This window comes from Falco punctatus (genome assembly GCF_963210335.1).
Source record: "Falco punctatus genome assembly, chromosome: 2".
Classification (NCBI taxonomy): Eukaryota; Metazoa; Chordata; class Aves; order Falconiformes; family Falconidae; genus Falco; species Falco punctatus.
In genome coordinates, this window is record NC_137581.1 from 62,095,413 (window position 1) to 62,120,951 (window position 25,539).

The following is a 25,539-nucleotide window of genomic DNA, read 5'->3' on the forward strand; positions in this document are numbered from 1 at the left end:
AGCTTCACTTATCTAACTGAAGATTCAGTTTTAGGAACATTTACTCACAAAAAATAGTTGTGGGGAATGCCTCAAGATATTCCTACTTTTATGAATTATAAAGTAGAGGAGAAAAGATCAAAAATCAGCGATTATATTTGTTTGGTCTGTTGAAATCAGTTTCTTGGAAGGTTTTCTACAGTTAATAAGATATGTGAATTTGAACACACCACCCCTGACACCAAACATTTCAGGAACTGAGTTTTTTTTTTTAAAAAGTGAGTTCTCAGCTGACTTTCTTATCTCAGCCTGATCATTAATGCTTGAGGTTTACACATATTATATCTTGCCAGGGGAGACTACATAGCAATTTCAAAGCAAACCAGCAAAGTCCTACTGTCTTACGTGAAACTTAAATAAGTACAGTATCTTCTATTCTAGTCTATTCTAGTCTATTCTAGTCTATTCTATTCTGATTTTGAAATAGAATAGATATTTCTTACTCTTTGAAAGTTCTTCCAGCACTTGCTTGCCCTGTCAGAACTAGCAAGACAATTTCTGAGTCAGACTAGCTGTAGTTCAAATAATTTGTTGCAGTTAATTGGTGAAAATGTTCTATAGTACTTATTTGCAACACCAGAGTATGTGGAAATCTTCAGGTACCTAAGCTTAGCTGCCTAGTGTCATTTTCAAAATACCTAAATTAATAAGCTACCTAATTGTCCTTGTCTAGCAGTCTGTGTTAAGTTATTAAATTACTTGTCTGTTTACAGCACTTCCTTAAATTCTAGGACGTATAAATATAAATATTTTACTTAAAATTTATTGGCATTTCCTGTTACACAAGTGTTCCTAATAAAATTGAATTTTTAGACAGGTTCAGAGAAGCCACACGAAAAGCCTCTTTAAGTCATGAGTTACTGTGAAGAACATTTTATGAGGAAGCATTCAGTTTCCTTCTACTATCCCTATCCTTTCTGGTTGCCCTCTTTGGAAGTCTAGATAATTTACTAAATTTGAGATGACTGTAGGATCTTTATTTGTGTTTTATCTAAAAAAAACACGCCTCATTTATTATGACCTTTAGCCATTTGATCTCCATTTTTATTTTATATTTTCTTTAATCTATTCTATTTTTTTTAATAGGTTAAAGGAAAACTGCATTTAGACATACCATCTTATACTAGGATCCCATCAGATCTCATAAGCTATGTCAGGTCAGGATGGATTAAGACTTGGAGCAGACACCTCCTGGGAGTATCTAGGCTTCTTAGAAAATCTAAATCAATATACAGCACAGTGCTAGAGGGCAATGCACTTTTAAAAGTGTCATCTTTTATATACATTAAAAACTGAAGTCTTGACATTTGTAAAATCTTGTGACAGAAATAGTATTGATTTTTTGTGCTTCTCTTTTGTGTATGACACTTAGACTTCTAACATTTTCAGAAGTTGGGCTGCCAAAATCCAATATTTCCAGTTCTGGAAAACTAGGCACCTTATTGTTCCAACCATTTGAAAAAAATGGAGGCTTCCAAGATACCAGTTCTTTCTAAAACTTCTGGCCACCACCTACTGAAAACCTGTGGTAGGTTGACCCTGGCTGGATGTCCACCAAAGCTGCTCTATTACTCCCCTCCTCAGCCAGGCAGGGGAGAGAAAATATAATGAAACTCATGGCTTGAGATAAAGACAAGAAAGGATCACTCACCTATTACTGTCATGGGCAAAACAGACTCTGCTTGGGGAAATTAGTTTAATTTGTTACCAATTGAATCAGAGTAGGATAATGAGAAATAAAACCAAATATTAAAAACACCTTCCACCCACCCCTCCTTTCTTTCCAGGCTTAACTTCACGCATGATTTCTCTCCCCCCAAACACTTCCAGGGATGGGGCATCCACAGCTTCTCCGGGCAACCTGTGCCAGTGTCTCAGCACCCTCACAGTAAAGAATTTCTTCTTTATACCTAAGCTAAATCTTTCGGTTTAAAGCCATTCCCACTCACCCTATCACTACATGCCCTTGTCAGAAGTCCCTCCCCAGCTTTCTTGTAGGCCCCCTTTAGGTACTGAAAGGCTGCTATAAGGTGTCCCCAGAGCCTTCTCTTCTCCAGGCTGAACAACCTCAGCCATCTCAGCCTGTCTTCATAGGAGGGGTGCTCCAACCCTCTGTTCATCAAATTTCTGCTCCGGCACCTTGAGGCACCTCCTTCCCCTCCTTCACTGACCTAGCTGTCTCTATAGTTGTTTCTCTTACATATTCTCACTCTTTTCTCTGGCTGCAATTGCAGTTCCCACCTCCCCCCACCCCACCTTAAATATGTTAGCAGACCACCATCACTGATGGTCTTGGCCTTGGCCAGTAGTGGATTCATCTTGGAATGGTTGTCTTTGGCTCTCTCAGACATGGGGGAAGCTTCTGGCAGCTTCTGTAGCTGCCCTCTGTAGGCCCTCTGCTACCAAAACCTTGTCAAGCAAACCCAATACAAAACCTCTCTTCCAATGTCAAATAAGTAGTAACTGACATTTAAGTACCTCTAGGATTTTCTTTAGTGATAAAATCAAAATTAAAGAATCCATCTTAAGCTAGGACAGAAACTAACTCATCTGGTTTTTACTGATTACTCTTGATCTTGTTTGCAAAGAGCATAAATTGATTTGACACACAGATTATCCCTTCTTAAGCTGTGAACAGAGACTGGCCCATGTTATATGGCATTCTGGTACAGTTTCAGTATAAGCTCATCTCTTACTGAGAAAAAATAAAAATGGTTGACCTAAGATTCTTTGCCATGCAAGACTTCTCCTGTCTTAGATACTTAATGAGGAGGCATGCCAGAAGCCTGTAAAAGCAGATTCTTTTTCAGAGTAGCTTTTACATTTTCTGTGCTATGCAAGTCTTCAGGTTTTTTCCTAGGAAAGCAGTGCATACTGTGTTGAAATAAGAATTAAATGAGCAAACTAATTCATGTTAAATATAAATAGAGCATAATAACAACCAACTTTTTTGAACTGAATCCACATGAGATACATAAGCTCAATACATCAGTACCTACCTGGAATAACTCAAAATCCAATTTAAGCAGCTAGCCTTCCTCAGTACACCATAAGAATTAGGTACTGAAGGCTGAGATTCATAGAAGTCAGCTACCAGAGCTGCAAGCTGCTTAAGTTTGTTTATTAGAGGCTCCCTCTCCCTCTAAACTCCCACAGTTCGATCATTCTTGTAGGAAAAGTATGTATTACAATTTATAATTCCTAACCCCATGAAGCCTCTCCTAGAGTTAGATGAACTTGCTTTTACACAATACGCAACCAAGAAAAGAGATTTAAACTTTACTCCTTAGTGTACCATATTAGTATCTCAGTTACCACAGAATGGTCATTCTCTGTCTCTTTGTGGATCACTGTATATGTAATCATTTATGTTGCAACAGCTAAAACAAAAATTAATAAAACAAATGCCTTACTTCAGAATATTGTCTCCATTCCTGTCAGGATACTCTCTTGAGTGAGCTACTCCATGGGAACAGCCACATAAATTACCTAATTGGAGCCTTTTACAGAGCTACTCCACCCTAGGTAAGGGGGAAACTGGAGAAGACTATGCTGCTGTCTTTCATCTTGCATTTTACACAAGGCCTAACCTACAGTCATCTTCTGCCAATTGTCAATGGATTCAGTATTTCTAGGTGAGATTAGGTAGATTTCAACCAAGTTTTCCAGTCAGATGAGTGTAAAGTAGTTCAGGGCTGCCAAGGGTGAAAACACATGGAAGAAAGCAAGCAAAGATATTAAAGTTATCTCAGATACCACAAATACCACATGCTAGTGAAGTTAATGCTTCATTTGATATCCCTGTCTATGCAGAGACATATATAATCTATATACTTCTAAAAAGTATATTCAACCTATAGTATGGACGATGAGTACATTGCAAGTGATCTTGGGTACGTCTTGGGAAGGACTATTGTTTTGTCCTGAACTTAGCCAGTAAGATTTCATCAATAACTAAGTTCAGTCAACATGGCAGTGTTGTTTTGATGAGTAAGAATGGCAATGCTTTCATTCTTGACCTCTTTATTCACTGAACCATAGTTTCACAGAATCACAGAATAAGTTAGATAGGCAGGAAATCATCTGGTCTCAGACCTTGCTGGGGATCTTGTTCCTTCAAGTTCTGAGTATCTCCAAGGCTGGAGATTCCACAAACTCTCTGAACAACTTAGTGGTGATTTTTTTTTTTCTTGTACTTAAGAGGAATTTATTGCATTGCAGCTTGTGTCTATTACCTTTTATCCTATCATTGTGCACCTTCAAAAGTGTCTGTTTTCCTCTTTCTGTACTCTCCAGCTAAGTAGTTTAAGACATTGATATGATCTCACTTTTAGTTTTCTCTTCTCTAGGCTGAACAAAAGCAGTTCTTTCAGCTTCTCCTCAGCTATCAGGTGGTTCAGCCTCCTAATCACCTTAGCAGTCCTTTGTTGGACACACTCCTGCATGTCACAGAATCACAAAATGGTTGGGGTTGGAAGGAATCTCTGGAGACCATCTGCTCCACCGTCGCTTCCCAGCCAGGGCCACCTAGAAACAGTTGCCCAGGACCACGTCCAGACAGCTTTTAAATATCTCCAAGGATGGAGATGGACATGTATGCTGGTTTTGATTGAGATAGAGTAAATTTTCTTTATAGTAGCTAGTATGGCTACACTTTGGGTTTGTGCTGAAAACAGTGTTGATAGAAGGGGATGTTTTTGTTACTGTTGAGCAGTGCTTACACAAAGTCAAGGCCTTTTCTGCTTCTTACACCACTGTACCAGTGAACAGGCTGGAGGTGCACAAGAAGTTAGGAGAGGAAACAGCTGGAACAGCTGATCCAAACTGACCAAAGGGATATTCCATACCATATGATTTCATGCTGAGCAATAAAAGCTGGGTGGAGAAGAAGGAAGGGGGTGGGATGGAGTGTGTGTGTTTGGAGTGATGACATTTTGTCTTCCTAAGTAACCATTACAATGATGGAGTTGTGATTTTCTGGGGCTGGCTGAACACCTGCCTGCTGATGGGAAGTAGTGAATGAACTCCTTGTTCTGCTTTGTTTACGTGCACAGCTTTTGCTTTACCTATTAAATGGTCTTTATCTCAACCCATGATTTTTTTCACTTTTACTTTTCCAGTTCTCTCCCCCATCCCACCAGGGGGGATTGAACAAGCAGCTGTGTGGGGCTTAGTTGCTGGCTGGGGTTAAACCACAACAACATGTCAATGAATGTCTTGTGCTGAGGAGCACTGAACAGTGCAACAGACACAGTCTTACAAGTGCCGAAAGAGAAAAGCACTACCTGCTGCTTCTGATTGTACTCTTGCTAATACAGTTCAGTATATAGTTAGTTTTCTTTGCTGCAAGAGCACACTGCTGGATCACCCACTTCTTGTTCACCTGGAAGCTCAAGTCCTTTTCTGCAAAGCTGCTTCCCAGCCCGTCAGCTGCCAGCCTCTACTTTTGCATGTGATTCTTCAATCCCAGAGTCAAGTTCTTGCATTTGCTGGACTACAGAAACCTCTTCTCTGCCCATTTCTACTCTTTTCCTCAGATCTCTCTGAATAGCAGCTCTATTTTCTAGTATTTCATCCATATCCTCACAGTTTGGTATCATCTGCAACTTGCTCGTAGTAGCTTCTGCCCACATTGTCCACACCATTAATAGAAATGTTAACCAGTATTGGTCCCTATCTTGTCCCTGAGAGACACCACTAGTAATCAGCTGCCAGTTAGATTTCATACTTCTGATGACCTCCCTTTGAGCCCAGCTGCCCAGCCAGTTTTCACTCATTGTCTGCTTATTCAGTCCATGTTCACTAATTTGCTTGTAAGGGCTACTATCAGAAATTATGTTGAAAGTCTTGGTAATGTCAACAATTCACTACTCTTGTCTGCTTAGTCATCTCATCATAGAAAGCTACCAGACTGGTCAAGCATGATTTGCCCTTTGATTATTTTTTGCTGCTTGTTCTCAATTACCTTCTTGTTCTTCTTTGGCCTGGAAATGGCTTTGTGGAGGTTTAACTCCATAACCTGCAGCAGGACTAACATAAGGGTGACTTGCCTGTAATCCTCTGGATCTTCCTTCCTTGGAGATGGATGTGATGTTTGTCTTTTTTGAGCTATCAAGAAGCTGCCCCTGCTGGTATAAGCTTTCAAAGATGATAGAGAGCCGGCTTTACCAACATCCTGCCTGACCCCATGGTCTTTTATATGTTCAAGCAGATTAAGAGCTCCCTAACTCCACCTTCCTTTAATATGGTTAATGCTTAACTTTATCTAAATTTTGGCTCTCAATCCATAAAGCCTACTTGTCACTAAGGTTCTGTAACAATGTTTTCTCCCCTTCAATCATGCTTTCTTTTTCATGACAAAGAGAAGGATGGATAGGAGTGCTGACTGTGCTGTCTACCCCCATGTTAGCACAGCCCAGATTGTCGGGTGCTCTGGGATGAAGACAAATAGGATAGCACACTGCCACGGGGGCTTCAAATCCACACCTGAGCTGCATCCAGCCCTGTTCATGACAGTAGGAATACCTGATACATTCATTCTTTACCACATTTATTTATTTATTACTTTTTTAATGGGGACTTATGTTTGTATACTTGTTTTTGCTTTATCAGGCACCCGTAGATCATGAGTTGCTGTATAAGTGAAGCAAAGGGGGGTCATGAGGGTTATGACACAGTGAATCACTGTTTATTCTGTTTCTAAGAATGCTTGGAGACACTTAATTTGCCTTCAACATTTACGGTGCTCTACAGTGAATAAACTATTCTTAGTCATCTTTTCTGTGTAATGGTAGTACCAATTACTCTGATTAAAAGAATACAAGAGGGTTATCTGAAACACTTGGATTAAATTTAACCTGTTACTTACTGAAGCAAACTGGCATGCCTTCAATAACATCCCAAAGAGTTACTGTTTAAATGATTAGGGCAAGAATAATAATTTCTTCAGGCAACACGCCATGAGCTTTACTGGAAGATTATGATTCCTTAGACTTCTTTTTCAAGCAGAAAAAAGTTTAATATTCTCGAGATTGTAATGACAAAGTACGTTTGAAGCAAACTTATCTTGCTTGTGCAGCTTATTGTTTATGGGTGAAAGAAAACAAGATTTGTTTGTAGATGTAGATATTATTCCAATTAGTTTGGCTTGATTTTTTGATTTTTTTTTTTTATTTTAAAGCCTTCAGAATATAATCATTGTTAACAGATAACTTGGAATATTCTTAGTGTTTAACAGCTGAATGGTTCAGTTTACCTGACATAGGATATATCTGTCAAGTGAAATTGTTTCCTGTCTCCAAGCATATGAAAGACACTGTTGGGAAATGTATCTTAAAACTTAGAAAAGAGTAAAATCTTTATTTTCAGACCATCTAGACATCGCCTAGAGCATTGTTCCTACAATATCATTTATAACGAGATTTATAGGGATAAGTGCAGTGAGAAATTCTTATGTCTCATCCTCAGATTTAAAGAAAGTTTTGCATGCAGAAGGTGCCTTAATGGCCTTCTGTGGCTCATTTCCCTGCCCCTGGCAAGAAGATTTGAAACTTCCCATGTCTAAGACTCTGCAAATCCTAGGTTAGATTTGGCCAGAAACTATTGTGCTTTGCCATCCCTTAATCTCACACATAAACACACAAAAGGCAAACTAATTTATTTTATTGCCTTGAAGATTATCTTCATACTTTTATCTTACAAAAAGCTTAAAGCTAAGCAGGTAAAAGTAGTTATTTCTAGCAAAAATTTTCCATTTTCAGAAAATTTTAAAATTAATGACACCAAATTTTACCCTAAATAAAAAGCTATTTCCATTATAAACATAATGTAAATAGCTTTTTTACTCTGTCACAAATCTAAGTTTCTAAATCTTTTCAAAGCCTGTCACCAATAAAAAAAGCCCTTTCTTATTCATTTGTCATCGGGTCTTCAGCAAAGTTTTGGCTTTTCCAATTGAAAAAACCCAACCAAACAAACAAGGTTTTTAATGGATATTTTTCAAGCACAACTTGAAATTTTCTTTCCATAACCTTCTATAGCAGTAAAATTTCATCCAGTTCTGGACTAAGAGAGTACATTTCCATTATTAAGCACATGAGTAATATGTTGGGAAAGAACATACTCCTGTTCCTCCAATGAGATAGTGATTTAATATTAGTAATCTACAGGATCACCATCTCTAAATTAAACCTAAGAGAGTCACTAGTTTCATACACCTCTTAAGGAATTCCAAGTCAATAACAGTAGTGATGGACATTTGTATACCACAAGATTTTGAGATACCTTTTAAATGTTAATTATACCTCACAATAACACTTGTAGCGAGTAACAAATCATGCATCACCTTCACTATCTGAAAGTCAACAACATTGGATTTTTTTCTGGTACTCAATGGATCATAAAGTATTTTTTTACTTGCTAGTCGCATTGACATGAATATTGCATACAGAAGGTGACCATGATATCAGACTAATTGTGTACCTGATAGTAACTCTGTCATTGTACCACAAGTATAGTAGACCTGGTAGGACCTGTTTTAATAACTATTGAGTTAAAATACAAGGTCCATCTGGAGTGAGAGGTGCTTCTCCTTCCCCAGCTGGGCCACCTTTGCTCTGGCTCCATGCTGCCCAGAGGCTACAGTTGAGCGCACCCAGACAGCTGGGAGGTTACCAAATTATCAGAGCTCACGATGCAACACCTCTAAGAGAAGCAAAAGTGGAGAGCAGCTTAGCTTAACATGTCTGAAAACAGCAGTAATTTAGCAAAGATTTGGTCCTTGCTCCACTGTCCAGACAGGATGGGCAGCTGCAAGGAGTTGGCATATTGACTGCCCCCAGATCTGTTGCCACCTCTTCTAGTCGGAAACCCAAAGGGCTGCAGAAAGTCTCAAACATGAAAGACAGAGGTTGCTAACCAGCAGAAAATTAAAGCAAACCTTTGTTTGTCTATACAGAGAAGTACTGACCACTTTCACTGGGTAGGTCAATAAACTGCATTCCTAGAGAAATGATTTCCAGAGGGGAAAAAAGAGATGTTTTGTGGAAAGTTTTTAAGTTCTCAAAATCATGCTTTCTTTAAAGAAACTAGTATTTTTCTTTGATGCTTTCTCCTTCCACATCTTCCTTTTAAAAAAATAAGAAAATAAAAACAAAATAAGAAAAGGCAGAGGAGAGAAAGGCAGCATGGAAAGAAGAGCAAAGAATGGAAAACAGTATTTTACATGTAGATGGAGAACTTCATGTTATTCATAAAGAACTGTCATATTTTGAAGGCTGATAAACATTTTGAAATTAAAAAGTATAAGTGTGTGTAAAAACTTTGCATGTTTCCTAATCTACACTATTTATGAAGGTTTGTTACACACTGATGTATCAAATTAACGTTGCCCTAAGAAAAAGACTGTGGACATAGCTTCTCAACTTTCTGCAAGCACAAAGGAGACCAGGCACTTGGTTGCCAAAGAGGCCACTGGGTCTAAAGATCATCGCCACTCATCGCAGTGCCTAACATTCACATATCAAATTCAGTAACAGTTAGCAGTACAAGAGCCAGGGTAGGATCCAGGACTTTTAATTTCCTACTGTCTTACTTGAGTCACTGGACTCATTCTCTTCTGTATGGTCTTTTTTGATTACAAAAAAATGTGAGGAATTTATTTCAAGATGGGTGTTTCATTTTACGACCTTTTCCTGTGCTGCCCCATGAAAGCCTGAGGTGGAAAGCTCTTTATTTATGAACCAGACTGGGTTATAAAACAGAGTATTGCCAGTTTCCCGTCACATTAGCATTCATTTCATGATTTTTATTTTTTCCCGTGGCTGGAAGAACTGTCTACACCCCTGCTCACCATGGCAACTGAAGAATCTAGCAGCAGACTCAGGGTAGGAAAAACATAAGAAAAAAAAAAAAAGCTCAAAAATATCCCCTGATACTAATATTGGGTTTGTTTTCACAGCAACACACTATGTGATTGCAAGAGAAAGTGAGCTATCTACCCATATTTCACTTGGAATCACCCAGCATGGGTGGAGTACAAAAAATAGCGTGCATGTTTGCATGTTACACTGGAGTATGTTAAGGGTAGGTGGCACTTATTTTCAAAGCATATTTTGACGGCTGAGGGAAGATGAGATGTTGACAATGATATGTTAGTGAATGTTTCCGTGGAAGAGAAGATGTTCATATGTACGGCATGGAAGTCACAGCATTTTTTTTTTAAAGTTTTCCTTCTGTTCCTGAGTTGGTGCAATAAATATAACTGTTGACAAATATTTATCAGCATATCTAAACATATGGAAGGAATGAACCAAAGTCTTTCAGCCACTGCCAGAATGAAAACAGGAACTGATGTGTTTGCTAACACCGTAGTCAAATGCTATACAAAGGAATATCAGCCTCATAGGTTATAGTTTCTTAGAACAACAAAGAATGTGAGTTTATAGGAATAGTTCCACACAGATTGCTAAAAATGTATTTTCAACATTACCTGGAGACAAATTTGAAATTAGTAATAATTAAAACAGTACTCAATTATGTTGTTGCTTTTCTAAGCAGGAAACCACATATATTAGAAATCAGAAAGGAAAAAAGCCCACCATGCTGACTGATCTTATTAAAGAAGAAGGAGTCAGTATTAAAACTAGTGTCTAAAAAAAGTCAATGGAAAGTTTTCTTCATTTCTGTTGGAAAAATATTTGATTCATGTGAGTAAGGAAAACAGCCTGACATGCATTAATCTAATTACAGCAGACAAGCTTATTAGAAGTATTCATTTCTTCCATAAAGCTAGTTAAATAGTCTATTATTCTTAATGAGAAGACAACAGGCGAAATAACTTTCCTGGTCTGCCACCAGTTGCAAATTACTTGCAACTGAGTAGGAAAAAACAAAACCAACAAACCAACCAACCCAAAAAGGAACAAACTGACCTTGAATATAATTTTCCACCCCATTTTAAAGGCAAATTATTCTGTATAATACAAAGACAGCTGTTCTCTAGAGGTCAGAGCTCACAGACTCCTTATGTGCTCAGTAAACCCACTGTAACACTGTGTTTCCCTCCGAACACACCCTTCACACATCCCTAATGTGGAAGGAAAGCAGGGGTGGCCCAGCTCTAGCCCAGCATAGGAGAGTCACAGATGGGAGATGCAGTTGCATTCAGGAGCTGAAATGCACACCTGTGTGTACAGTGCACATGACAGCCACTGTCAAAAGCCTGATGGTCATGGTTTTCTCCTGCACAGAAATTGGAACAGGTAGTTATCAGGTTTGACAAGCCAGATAAAAATGGGCATGTGTTCAGAAACAATTGGATGAATTTTTGTTTATTTTTGTCAACATTCAGTTCTCTGCATTTTGTTTTCATAAATTAGCTCTCTCTTGCTATTAATTCCCTAATTCTCTGAGATTCTCGGTGAATGTAAATTGCAGGAGAATGAAGGATAGGATCAACAAAATGCAGAAAGAAGAACTAGTGCTACAAGAAACGGTGCCAGAGTTGAAAATCAAAGGCAAGTATGACTAAAATAGAGGAGTGGAAAAGTATGCATTGATAAGGAAAGGTAACAGTAAAAACGTTGAGACAGTGTTGTAAATTAATGGTATGAAATATTGGTTAAAAAAATAACTTTTTTAAAAAATTGAATAATTTGGTTAAAACCACTTGGGGAATGACTGCAAAAGAATTAATCTGCAGGCAGTTTTAGAACAATGTTCCATACCTCCATGCAAATTCTACTGTAGTTAGAAGTCCTGAGGGACAAGGTACTTTCTAGCCCTCAGATGTAGAACCAGCTTTGAATACCAAGTTAAAAGCATTGAAGTAGCTAAAGTCTGTATTTCAAGCAATGGGAAAAAGTTGTAGAAATGCTCCAGAGACGGTGCATGAAAATCACTCAAAGAAAGACATTATGGATTAGCTAAGAGACAACATGGAACTGGAAAATAAGTGTAAGAATGCAGGCAAACATGCCAAAAGTTGAATGCTAAAAGTTATTTTATATATGGAAATAAAGGGAGAATGAGGTGTAAGTGGATCCCCCTCTGTGATCATCTTCATATTTATGACATTAATCATTGTATAGTACCAAAACTGAAGTAATCATTTGCATCTGTATTCAAGACACAAAGATGTGGGACTTGGGGGTGAAGGTAATATCAGTGATGCTGAAATCTCTGAAATGTTCATGAAGCATCCTTGCCTGAAGTAGCAGGGGTTTGAACTGGATTATTTACTCCTATGTATGTCTGACCTATCTTCTTTATTTCCTTCATCTTTTCCTTTTGCTAAATATTTTCAGTTTCCTTTAATGATAACTTAGTCACAGGAGGATGACTAATCTGGACATTTTCTCAAATTAGTTTTGTAAACATAAAGAAGCACATAAATGGAAGCACTTGTTTTCAAAGGTACTGCTGAACAATCAGCTGGTATTAGTGAGGTTTGCAGCATGCATACTTGCCTAGGGAGAACTGAACTTTTATTTTCTGATTTTCCCTATTAGTTACTGAAGAGTTGTATTTCTTAATATTCAGCTGCACCCTATTTGTACCATGCCAAAAAAAAAAAATAATTCCATTTCTTATTAGCGGACCCTTGTCAGCAGTGCAGCAGTAAGTACTTTGGGTAAATGCTCCAGTTTAGCATTCTAGGATGAGTAATGGGAAATGGGAAAATTCTATATTCCTTGTTCCCATTCATCTGGAGGTACTGTAAACCACTTCAACTAATTATTTTAATTCACTTTTTTAAATTAAAATTAAATTATCTGAATCAAGAGCTTGAATTTGCCATTGAAAATGAGGGAAAAAATAATTTCCAGAAGTACATAACAAAACTGCCAAAAGGGTAGAATTTCATGGGACAATTTCATAAGAATTTGCCTCTAAAAGAAAGAAAGATTTGTTGGAAATCTACATTCATGTTGATCTGCTTTCATTATGCAAAATAACATCTCCAAAAGCCTCAGGCAGGCATTTCTAGTAGAAACCAAAGGAAGAAAAAGTGATAATGAAATTAAAATTTAATAATATGTTATGGCAGAATATTTATAAGTGATCAGCAGTGTATTAAGCTGTAAAGAATACCCATCACAGTCACTCTGGCTGGTTATATTCTCTCCTACAGAACTACCTAACCCAAAGGTAGATTACTTTGAAATTTGAAAGCAGATTTCTGAGCATTAGACAGTGCATCTATTATCATAAACTACTTTAGCATGTGAGTGTGCATATATACTAAATTAAGCAAGGTGCTATCTGCAAGGTTTCTTATTTATAGACACACTTTTCTTCCAGGTTTTGTTTAAACTGTTTTTTAAATGAATTATACTGAGGAAGACACCTTTAGTACAAATGAACAGAGTGCAAGTCATCCCTACATGGCATGAGAGTAACAGCGCTAACTCAGAACCAACTGAGAATCTACTCAAAAACATCAAAGTTTTCATTCATAACAAGGTAATATCATAAACCCCAATATCTAAACCTCTTCAATTCAATTCTGTAATAATACTATTCCTTGTGCCATAGTGCAATTGCATTTCATTAAGGCAAATTATTTCAGCATAATACATTTCTTATAGAAGTAAAGCAGAGCGCCAATTCTCTTTTCAAAACCACCAAAACAGCTGATATTTTAATGAACAAAACCTGAGTTTGGTCAAAACCTACTTGCAGAATTCCTGTATTTCAAAAGAAATGTTACAAGTGTTTGGAAGGCATATTTGGGCTGTTGATTGTTTTATTTTTACCTTTTGGAATTGGGCCGGGGGGAGGATTTTTTGGCCATACCTTATTCATAGCCACTACCCAGAAATTAATTAATTTTTTAAAGTGCTATCTTTCTTTGAAGGTTTTTTAAATTTTTTTTCTTATAGTCTGAATTACTTAACATTCAATGGCAGATTTGCAGAAAATATTTTACGTAGGCATGGAGTTGCTATTGTAAGATATTAAATTTCCATTTCATTGCTACAAATCTGTTCTGTGGTACATGAAGTTATTGTTTACCAAAAAGCCGAGGGCACAATAAACCTAATTTAGTTGGAAAAGTCCAGCAGTAGTATGCAGTAGGTCTCTGACAGTATACTAGAAATGACAGAAAAGTATACCTTCAGCAATCATCAGCCATTGCTGAGAATCAGATTTTGCCTCACCTTTGGAATTGTTCAACAAATGTAGTGGGAATCCTGTAAAACATTTGACCTGGAGTTCTTCAAGAAGCTTGAGGTGCTTCTGATATATTGGCAGCATCTGATAAGGTTACTTCCAGGAAATCTGAAGCATATTTTGGAGTACTGACTGTTAGAAAATATGCTTGATAAGTAAGAGATCTCCCAGAAAAAAAAAAAAAAAAAAAAAAAAAAAAAAAAAAAAAAAAAAAAGGAAGCCTGGTGAAATATGAATTAAAAAAACATTTCTCTATTTCTCTCCAAAGATGACTAATTTCCAATTTTCTCTTTTCCTTCCACCTAAATTGTTTTCTTATCATCCTGAAACTGGCAGTTCTAGCAGGATGACTTGCTTAGTTATCCTCAGTTAATAGGCAAAGAGGAAGCAGAACTTTGTATTGAGGGGGAAACACTGATGAATTAAATAATTGAGAAGAATTTGAGGGTGGGGGAGCCCTGCATGATTACTTATGCTGGTGAAATATTAAATTTAAGATAATTAGAATGATATCTAGTAAAAGAGGAAACTCACAAGCTATTTTTATAACTTACCATGGCCCTGAAAACACTGAGGTGCTTACCTGTCACTGCCTAGCCTCCCCTGGTGCCTTCCTCCACTCTGTCCGTGTCCCAGGACTCCATTTCAGCCCATTCTGGGGCTGTCATTCCCTACACCAGTAATGCCATAGGAGCACTGGTCTTCAGCTCTGTCCCTGACAACCCTGACTTGCTCACTGGACTTCCCAGGCTGACCTTGGACTTGACTCATTGTTTCACCTTCTCTGTCCAAGGAACCTCTTATTACCCAAGCCCTGGCCCTGTGCTGGATAACAGAACACACTTTGCGCTGGCTCCTCCCTGACAATAACCATGAAAAGTATGCAGAGGGACACCATGAGGAGTAAGAAACCAGCCGTGCAGCTGGGGAACTGGGAGCTAGGCAAATGACAAGTACAAAAGGAGAGAGACAGCAAGAAAGCAAGAAAGAAATCCATTTTCAGCTTTATTTCCTTAGTTTTACTGTGCCATAGCTGATGCTGGTTCAAGGTTGAATAGCTTCGGAGGCCTTTCATCCACAATGACTTGTCTGTGGTTTGTAATTGCTCTTCACAGAGATGAGTTGAATCAAATAACTATTTCACAAACTAAAAATACTCCTTAAGTAAGATCATATGCACAGAAAACAAGATGGGAACTAACCTAATAGGAAGGGAGAGAAGTCTGAGGAAGCAGACTGAGATTTGGGGTTTCTGGATGAGTTCCTCTGTCCATTAAAGAACCGAAGGAGGTTGTGAACTGACATGATAAACAATATGTATACAGTATTACCTCAGAGGACAGCAAAATCTGAAAAGCCTGAGGAGAATGAGACATAATGCTGCCTCTGCATAGAGCAAAGCTGCGTCAATGCAATATTTTGTTTAAAATAATTTGCAAATTTTTTTCCTAAACCCCCAAAAACTCATTACTGTTTCTCCCCAGACAAGGTTGCTTTGTCATGCTATATGAAATATGAACATGGCCTGGAGCAGGAGCACTTGGCTTTCTTCTGTCAAATTGTGGCATCACAGAGCGTTCAGCCTAGTCATGCACTCCGTGTTGTCATCACACAGCCCATCACCTTCTCCAGCTCTTCTTGAACTGAAGTACCGTCATTTCAGTGTGAGTGGAGGCAGCCATATGGTTAGCACCATTTTGATCGTCTGTGAAACACAGGATGGTTAATTTGTCCTACTTGACTAAAGGAGATTTTTTTCAAGATTTTTCTCATTCTTTGGTGGGCAGGACTGTATGCAGACTTGTCTTCAATAAGAACCAGCATTTAACTGTTCAACACATAGAAACTGTTGGGCAGCCAATACCACATTGAAAACAATGGTGTGCCTTATCTGTGCTTGGAAGTACTGTGATCCAGGTATTTAGGTATGTCACTCACCATCTCCTTCTGAACTGCCAAAGTAAATTAAACTGATCCACACCTCAATTATTCCCTTTCTCTGTTCCTTTTTGAAATTAACGTTACTTTGAAAGTTTGAGGTTTTCTCAATAGTGATCGATTTTTCCTCTTAAAAAAGAGAAGACATAGGAAGTAAAAGAAATGATCAATAGAAACATTTTTTTAGGTTGTGTTTTTTTTTTTCCAACTTGTGACCCAACTGATGTTATCACTGATCTTCATACTTGGCCAGCAGTTTTTCATAATTTCAGCAGAAGTGTGGTGAAAGAGATAGTGAATCTTAACAGCCTAAAACTTTGAGTCTAATTTAAACCTCTGCATAAAATATCATGGTATAGGGTTTATTAGGCTTTTTTTTTTAACTCATCTGCAAGTAATTTTATAAATCCTTTACATCGTCAGAGGAAAGTAAAAAATTTGTATGCTTAAAATAAAAAAAAAATCCAAATAAAGGAGTTTTCAGTAAAGATGAGGGTGGGTTTAAACTTCAAAAAGGAGAATCAAAGGGCAAATCTTCCACTCTTACAGACATCTTTGTGATTCACCTTCCATGAAGACAGATGTCTTCAGGGGATAATTAACTAAGAAAAAGAAATGTCAGTATATATTGAGTTTTACAAGGAAAAGTGATTTCTGTTCAGCTGAAAAGCAACATGTCCAGAGTCAAAAGTAACAGCTCTTTGCTGTTTAGTTTTGGGCTTTACACATATTGCCATCCCTTTTTATTTTTCAGTATTTGGAAAAATTCTTTCTTACAAATTTACATTTATATTTCCTTACATGCAGGTGGATATTCTCTCTATAAATAGTGGTAGATATTCATAGACATGATAATGATGGATACACACATACACCCACATAAATTCTCTATCACTTTTTAATTTTTTTTCTGTGTCTTATGTAATAGGGCAGGTTAAGTACCACCATGAATTTGCCACACATACAGTACAGTCTAAGATACCTTTCTGGGGGGCAGTTGTCCATTTCCTCTATAGACTTTACATTTTCAGCAAGTGCCATATGGACAAAATAGTTCCTGGTAAAATTTTGGACAACAATTAACATAAGCACAGCAGGAGAACCCAACTGTTGACCCCTAAAAGGTGGTTAATCAACAGCATATGGGTTTATTTATCCCAGCATGCCCTTTTAATTAACAGTTCTGGAAAGTGTACTTTTTAATGAACACTTCGTTATAATATATTGAGAAAATTCTAAATAGTGTAAATGAAACTCCAGCTTGAAACAAAATAACATTGTTTATAAGGAAAAAAAAAAATCTGTCAAGAAGTCATCCTTTGAGAAACACTAATACTAAGCTGAAACAATGCTGGAGTAACAACATTTATGTCCAGAATCATAGCTGAATTTATAAGAAAACCTCTAAACTGCAGGAAGTTTCAATTTAGTGTTTAAACTCATCTTTAAAAAAATAAGAGTACATTGTGAAGTTCACATTTAGAGTAAAAATATGTCAGTAGGACAGAGAAGAACCTGTCGAGTCCTGTGCTTTCATTTGAGCCCACCCTCTGAACAATACCATGACATTTACTTTCAAGCTGGCAGTATAAGATACTTGATTATAGGGTAGGTTAAAAAGAAGAGAGGGTACAAAAACAAACAGTGATACCATACCAGAAAAGAGAAGCAAACACATGTGCACACAGATCACAGGATAAGTAAACACAAAAAAAGCAACAAATGTGCAAAGTCCTTTTCAATAATACGTCTTTATTAGTGCAATGCAAATGATTTAAAAGAAGCCTTAGGTAAAGCAAAGCCTTAAGATAAACCAAAATTATTCAGGTAAATTATTTAAGGAAAAGAATAAGCCAAATTTTCATTTGATGTAAATCAAGGTAACTACTTAAAAAAAAAGTGATTTACATGGCTCTTGAAAACATGATCAAGTCCTTCATATTAAGAAATTCAGACAACAGACCAAAGAGCCTTTTCTTTATCTTCAATCAACTAGAAAAGAAAAAGGTCTTTGATTGTATTGCATCAACTTATGAAACCTTCCAGTAAGCTTCCTGCAAATTGTCCCAAAGATGAATGCATTGCAAGCTCTTCAGGCATTCTAACACTTCTAATTAAGAGGCCATGCAAACTGAAATAACTACTGAACACCTTGGAGTATATTCACGCTTCAGTGCTCAGTGAAGAATTCTACCCTTGGTTAACAGCAACTGCTACACTAGAAAGACTACTTTGTATACACTTACTCAGCAGCAGAATCTGGTGTTTCCGAGGAGGAAGAAACATGAAAGCATTTTAGTCTTTTACAGCATACTGTGCTAAATTAAAGGCATTTTTCCTCTTAGAAAATAATTTTCCAATACCAAGAGTATTAGAGTCCTTAGTTGAGATTTTTGATAGCCTACAGCAAAACAGAAGATTGTCTTACAAAAGAAGGTAGATTTGAAGTATAGTGAACATCAGGGTAATTCCAAAATGTAGCTATAGATACAACCTTCTGAAAATGTTTATCAAATAATCTTTTAGTCAGCTGAGATTACAGTAAGTTTCTGCTCTATTGTAGTTTTACTTTACCACATTAGAAATGAGAGAAAGCACAACCAAAATTGTTAATTGCTATCTATCCTGTTGTCCTGGTTTCAGCTGGAGTAGAGTTAATTGCTGGTACAGTGCTGTGTTTTGGATTTCATATGAGAATAATGTTGATAACACACCAACGTTTTAGTTGTTGCTAAGTAGTGCTTACACAAAGTCAAGGACTTGTCAGTCTCTCATGCTCTGTTTGCACAAGCAGCAATATCGCACCAGCTGTGACTCCCTGATTCCCACCCATAAGCTGATTCATCAACTGGAGAGCCAAGGGGCGATCAGCGGGACCTGCTCACCTTTCATTAACCAGATATGGCCGCTGTTTAATGGGGAGTGGAGACTAACAGTAGACTATTGTGCCCTGAATGAAGTCATGTCACTGCTGAATGCTACCATGCCGGACATGCTGCAACTTCAATATGAACTGTAGTCAAAGGCAGCCAAGTGGTATGCCACAATTGATATTACTAATGAATTTTTCTCAATCCTTTTAGCAACAGAGTGCAGGCCACAGTTCACTTTCACTTGGAGAGACATCCAGTACACCTGGAATCAAGCACCCCAGGGGTGGAAACACAGCCCTACCATCTGTCATGGACTGATCCAGGCTGCACTGGAATAGAGTGAAGCTCTGGAACACTTGCAATGCATTCATGATATCATCATGTGTGGCAATACAGTAGAAGTTTTTGAGAAAGGGAAGAAAAGAGTCCAAATCCTTCTGAAAGCCAGTTTTGCCATAAAACAAAGCAAGGTCAAGGGACCTGCACAAAAGACCCAGTTTTTAGGAATAAAATGGCTAGATGGAACTCATCAGATCCCAATGCATGTGATCAACAAAATAACAGTAATGTCTCTGCCAACTAGTAAGAAAAAAACACAAGCTTTCCTCAGGCATTGTGGGTTTTGGGAGAATGCATATTCAAAACTACAGTCTGATTGTAAGCTCTCTCTATCAAGTGACCTGGAAGAACAATCCCAAATGGAGCCCTGAGCAACAACAAGCCTTTGAACAAATTAAGCAGGAGATAGGTCATGCAGTAGCCCCTGAGCCAGTCCAGACAGAGCAAGATGTAAAAAATGTGCTCTACCACCGCAGCCAGGGAGAATGGCCCTACCTGGAGCCTCTGGCAGAAAGCACCAGGGGAGACTCAAGGCTGACTCCTAGACTTTTGGAGTCAAGGATACAGAGCATCCAAGGTCTGTTGTACTCCAACTGAAAAAAAAGATACTGGCAGCTTATGAAGGGGTTCAAGCTGCTTCAGCAGAGACTGGTACTGAGCACAAGCTCCTCCTGGCACCCGGGTTGCTGGTGCTGGGCTGGATGTTCAAAGGGAGGGTTTTCTCTATGCATCAAGCAGCTGATGCTACATGAAGTAAGTGTGCGGCACTGATCACACAAAGGACTCAGACAGGAAACCCCAATCATCCAGGAATCTTGAAAGTGATCATGGCAGCTTTATGGAGCACCCTTATGACAAGTTGCAGAAACAGAAGGTGAATCGAGTCAGTTTGCAGAGGTGAAAGCTATCCAGCCAGCTTTAGACATTGCTGAATGAGAAATATGGCCAATACTCTACCTCTATACTGATTCATGGATGGTGGCAAATGCCCTGTGGGGCTAGTTGTAGTGACGGAAGCAGAACAACTGGCAGCACAGAGGCAAACCCATCTGGGCTGCCATATTGTGGCAAAATATTTCTGCCCAGGTGGAGAACCTGTTTGTGAAGGTACATAACATAGATGCTCATGTACCAAAAAGTCAGGCCACTGAAGAACATCAAAACAACCAGTAGGTGGATCAGACTGCTAAGACTGAAGTGGCTGAGGTGGATCTGGATTGGCAACATAAGGGTGAACTATTTATAGCTTAGCAGGCTCATGACACCTCAGACCATCAAGGAAGACATGCAATGTATAGATGGGCTCATGACTGAGAGGTGGACTTGGCCATGGACACTGTCATACAAGTTATTGATGAATGGAAAATATGCTCTGCAATTAAGCAAGCCAAGTGGTTAAAGCCTCTTTGGTATGGGGGACGATGGCTGAAATACAAATATGGGGAGGCTTTCAGACTGACTATATCACACTCCCACAGACCCACCAAGCCAAGCACCATGTGCTTACAGTGAAGGAAGCAATGACCGGATGGCTAGAAACATATCCTGTGCCTCATCCCACTGCCAGGAACACTATCCTGGGCCTTGAAAAACAAGTCTTATGGCAACACTGTACCCCAGAAAGAATTCGGTCAGGCAATAGGACTCACTTCTAAAACAGCTTCATAGATGCCTGGTCCAGAAAAGTGTGGCACTGAACGGGTATTTCACATCCCCTATCATGCACCAGCCTCTGGGAAGATCAAACAGTACAATAGATTGTTAAAGACTAAACTGAGTGCAATGGGTGGTGGGACCTTCAAACATTGGGACACATTTAGCAAAAGCCATCTGGTTAGTAAACACTAGAGGATTTTCCAGTTGGGCTAGTGCTGCCCAGTCAAAACTTTTATGTACTGTATAAGGGGATGAAGCTCATGTAGTGCACATTAAAAAATACGCTAGGGAAAACAGTCTGGGTCACTCCTGCTTCAGGCAAAGGCAAATGCATCCATGGAACTGTTTTTGCTCAAGGACCTGGATACACTTGTTGAGCAATGTGGGAGGATGGGGAAGTCCAGTGTGTATCTCAAGGAGATTTGATTTTGGGTGAGAATAGTCGATGATTTGAATTGTATGATGTTAACTGCTATACAACACTATATATTATAATTTCCGTGGTGGTTATATGCCCATCATTGCACTGGTGATGGGATATATGCCCATCTGTCTCCGCCACTCTGGATTTGGGGTTCTGAACCCCACTCCCTTTTGATCACCATATCAAGTCTATTACAGTAACAAAAATCACCCAGATTAATGAAGAATGAACTCTGATGAAATCAGACCAGTGTAGTGGTGATGGAATTACATTTGCTTCATCATGCAACAATTCAACACCATAGTCCATGTTCCCTGCCCTGAAAGGCTATTACAACAGATGGAGCCCAAAGTCATGGACTAAATTAACTCAATGGGCATTTTATAGGGATAGACCATAGGCTATGCGAATGATATCTGTGTGTCTATGTCAAAAGAAAGGAAAGGTGATGGTGTATTAGAAAGTGTGGGACCTGGGCATGACATAAATGGTATAGAATAAGGGATGGGCTAGAGTTGATTTTCTGGCAGCTGGGCTAGAGTTGATTTTCTTCTTCCTAGCTGGTACAGTGCTGTGTTTTGGATTTAGTAAGAGAATAATGTTGATAACACATTGTTTTACCTGTTGCTAAGTAGTGCTTACCTTAAATCTTTTCAGTTTCACATTCTCTGCCAGTGAGCAGGGGCATAAGAAGGCAGAAGGGAGCAGAGCCAGGACAGCTGACCCAAACTAGCCAAAGGAAACCATAAAACATCATGCTGAGCATATAAACTGGGAGGAGTTGGCCGGGAACCACCAATTGCTGCTCAGGGGCTGGCTGGGGATCAGTCAGTGGGTGGTGAGCAATTGTACTGTGCATCACTTGTTTCTATTTGGTTTTATTCCCCTCTATATTTTCATTATCTCCCTTTTCATTGCTATTATTATTATTAGTAGTAGTAGTACTAGTATATTTTACTTTATTTCAATTATTAAACTGTTCTTTGCTCAGCACATGGGTTTTACCTTTTCTTGATTCTCCTCCCCACCCCACCGCAGTGGGGGGCAGGGGGGCAGGGAGCAGGGAATGAGCAAGCAGCTGTGTGGTACTTAGTTGCTCACTGGGGTTAAACCACAACACCTGTATTATGTGCTAATGACAAATGAAAAAGCAACCACCCTATGTGGAGTCCACTAGGAGTAAAGGTGTCATTCTCACACAGAATCTGTGTATGGAACTGTTGTCTCCTTCTCTGCTGAATATCATACAAGACCAGTTCAAAGCAGCAATTTTTTAGATTACTAACCCTTACGTCTCAGTAAAACTGTCAGGAGAAGTAACCACACTTCGCAAAGCTTAGGGTAAATATTAAGGACAGGGAGATATCCTGACAGATATATAGCCATACTGTCCTCTATAATACACTGTACCATTTCATGTATTTGAAGTTAGTGGGAGACTTACTCTCAGTAAAGACTTCCTACATTGAAAAAGATTTTCAGGATTGGCCACTACTAAATAAACACAAAGACTGTAAATTAAATCACAAAATGTTGTTTTCTAAGATGCTTGGGACTCCAAATGACTGATTGTTCCCATTCAGGGGGCAGGGGGGATGACCCCCAACCATTGTGGAGAGCCCATAAAGAGTACGATTAAGCACTGAATATGGTTTGCAACTTCTGAGTAAACAGAGATGCCTTCAGCTATGCAGATAGCACAATGAAAGTATTCTTGAATCTATGTGTAGGAAAAGGAGGAAAGGAAGAAAGGAAGAAAGAAAGGAAGAAAGGAAGAAAGGAAGAAAGAAAGAAAGAAAGAAAGAAGAAAATGTGCTATATAAATTGCAGCAGCTATCAATCGCCTGCACATTGAAGGCTAATTCTTGCAAAAAAGATGAAAAAGGCACAGATTAGTCCAGAATGTTACCCTAAGCGAACAACTAATTTCATAAAACTGAAGACAGTATCCTGGATAAAAATACTGAAAAAATTAAATCCTTTGTGACAATTAAGCTAAGTGATTCCATGCAGAGCTGTTGATTTCATTTTCAAAAGAAGATCAATGATTAGGAAAATCTTCTGTCTTAAATTCTCTCTGTCACTTCTAGTGAAACTTCCTATTTTGAAAAGATCTTTTGCTCCACTGGAAGATATTTCTGGTTTTATTTTTTAAAGTACCAGTGAGTAATAAATGCATATTTGTTAAGGTAAATGTATGCTCCATTAGATATAATTTAAAGATGTTAGCATTGTGTTGTAGTTGTTTGGTTGTTGGTTTTTGGTTGTTTTTTTTTTTGTTTTTTTTTTTTTAATTAACCAATACGTGCTTGAAATTATATCTAACATACCTAGGGACTGCTCTCTCAATAAAAAGCAACTTGAATCATCTTTTCATCAGAATGAGCTACCTATTTTGTACCTGTTTAATCCTGCTGTGTGAACTCAACTATAGTTTAGTTTAGATCCCACATTTTCTCTTTGATCATTTCTAGGAAAAGAAGAAATAGCTAAGAGTTATTTTAGGTCTGAGCACTGCTTCTGATTTGTACAAAGTGCTTCTTGCTTATATGTGCACCCCGTCAGATGCTGTAAGCAACCTGATACAAATGATTTTAGAGATTAATCCAGTTTTAGTGCAATAAAAGTAAAATCTGCTATGAGGTAGTTTCAGTCCAGTTATCTCAAGAATGAGTGCACTCCCAAGACTAAAAATTAAGACCTAGGAAACTGATATTAAATATCTCAGTCCTTCAAGAACAATAGACCACTAAAGGGCTCAATTAAATTTTTGACACTGTCAAAGGAGCTTTGTTCCTAGTCCTTCCTAACAATGTGAACAGCCAGAACAAAGAGGTTTTCACATTTCTGCTTTAAGAAATGTGTCCCAGTTTAACTGTGTTAGAAATAAAACTTCTGAATCTATTGAGTTATAACAAATAATACATCCAAAGTATTACAAGTTACCATTTCTGATGATGGAGCAAGATAGGTGTACATACTCTGTTGTATAATACTATATATTTTAGAAAGGTAGTAATTTTTTACTGATACAGTATTCCTATGACTCTCTGTTTCTTAAATCTTTGTTAAGAAGGGGAAAAGATCATTTTCTTTAAAATTACGGAGTTTGGGAGTTAGCCAAGTGAAAATTAGTGAGCTTCCACTGTAACTAATTGAATATAGGTATTGTTTTCATTAAACTCTCATCAACTTCACATTTTGTTTATTTTCAAGTATAGGTTTCAAGTGCTGCAAATGTGTTGGTTAGGTCTCAGGGAGGGAGCATCAACCGTCACACCTGGTTCATTTGCTATATTATGCCTTTTGGGTACTAAGCTGCAGAACATTCTTTCCTTCTGTAATGCTTGGGGAGGATTTATTTGGGTGCCTTATAGTTAATCTCATTTACTAGTGGTTAAAAATCAATCTATAGCTAAAGTGCTCACATAATCTGGATCAAAGTAGGCAAGCCTGCATTATCATTAGTACCTCCTATTACAATGAAAATCTTTGTACTAACATAGACTCACATTGTTGATGGTTTGTTTTACTTGATTCTTTATGTCTTTATGTTTTCCACATCTGACCAAACTATATAAAGCTTAACAATGATCACCCTTATATTTTAAAGGAAGAATAGCACTATACAAAAAAGAGAGATGGCTTTTCCCTTTCCAAAGATAAAATGATTTATGTTTGAAGAAATACTGAGCTGCCAAGTAAAAATTTCTTTCATTCTCATATAACAATGATGAATATGTGATGATATGGTGTTAGGAAGATTTGTCTTAGTTTCCATATTTGAACATCCATTTTCCTTGTCAGGAAAGATATTGTGAAGGATTCATTTTATTATTATTTATTTTGGGTTATTCATCTTGTTCTAAACACAAGAAAAAGAGAACAATGCTTCAATATGGAATGGACATAACAGAAAGAAAGTAGAGAGAGCAGTTATCCAAACTGTTGTGGACTGAGTAGTGTCATAAAGGAAGAGAAGATAACCTCAGCTGTCTATGTGAAGGAACAAAATTTTTTACAGAAGAAGAAACAAGCAGATATGATAGATCAATAATTTCTCTCAGATAAAAGGAAATTAATAATAATCTTTCA

General features: G+C 38.0%; 1 protein-coding gene across 1 annotated transcript in view; it reads right to left on the reverse strand.

Annotated features, from left to right (window-relative positions):
- NALF1 (NALCN channel auxiliary factor 1) overlaps positions 1–25,539 on the reverse strand; it is a 549,469-nt gene that overhangs the window by 512,741 nt on the left and 11,189 nt on the right. Inside the window, exon 1 of the mRNA XM_080377721.1 lies at positions 1–25,539. This exon is cut by the window's left edge and continues 22,940 nt beyond it; it is cut by the window's right edge and continues 11,189 nt beyond it. The gene's annotated coding sequence lies outside the window, so the exon portion shown is untranslated.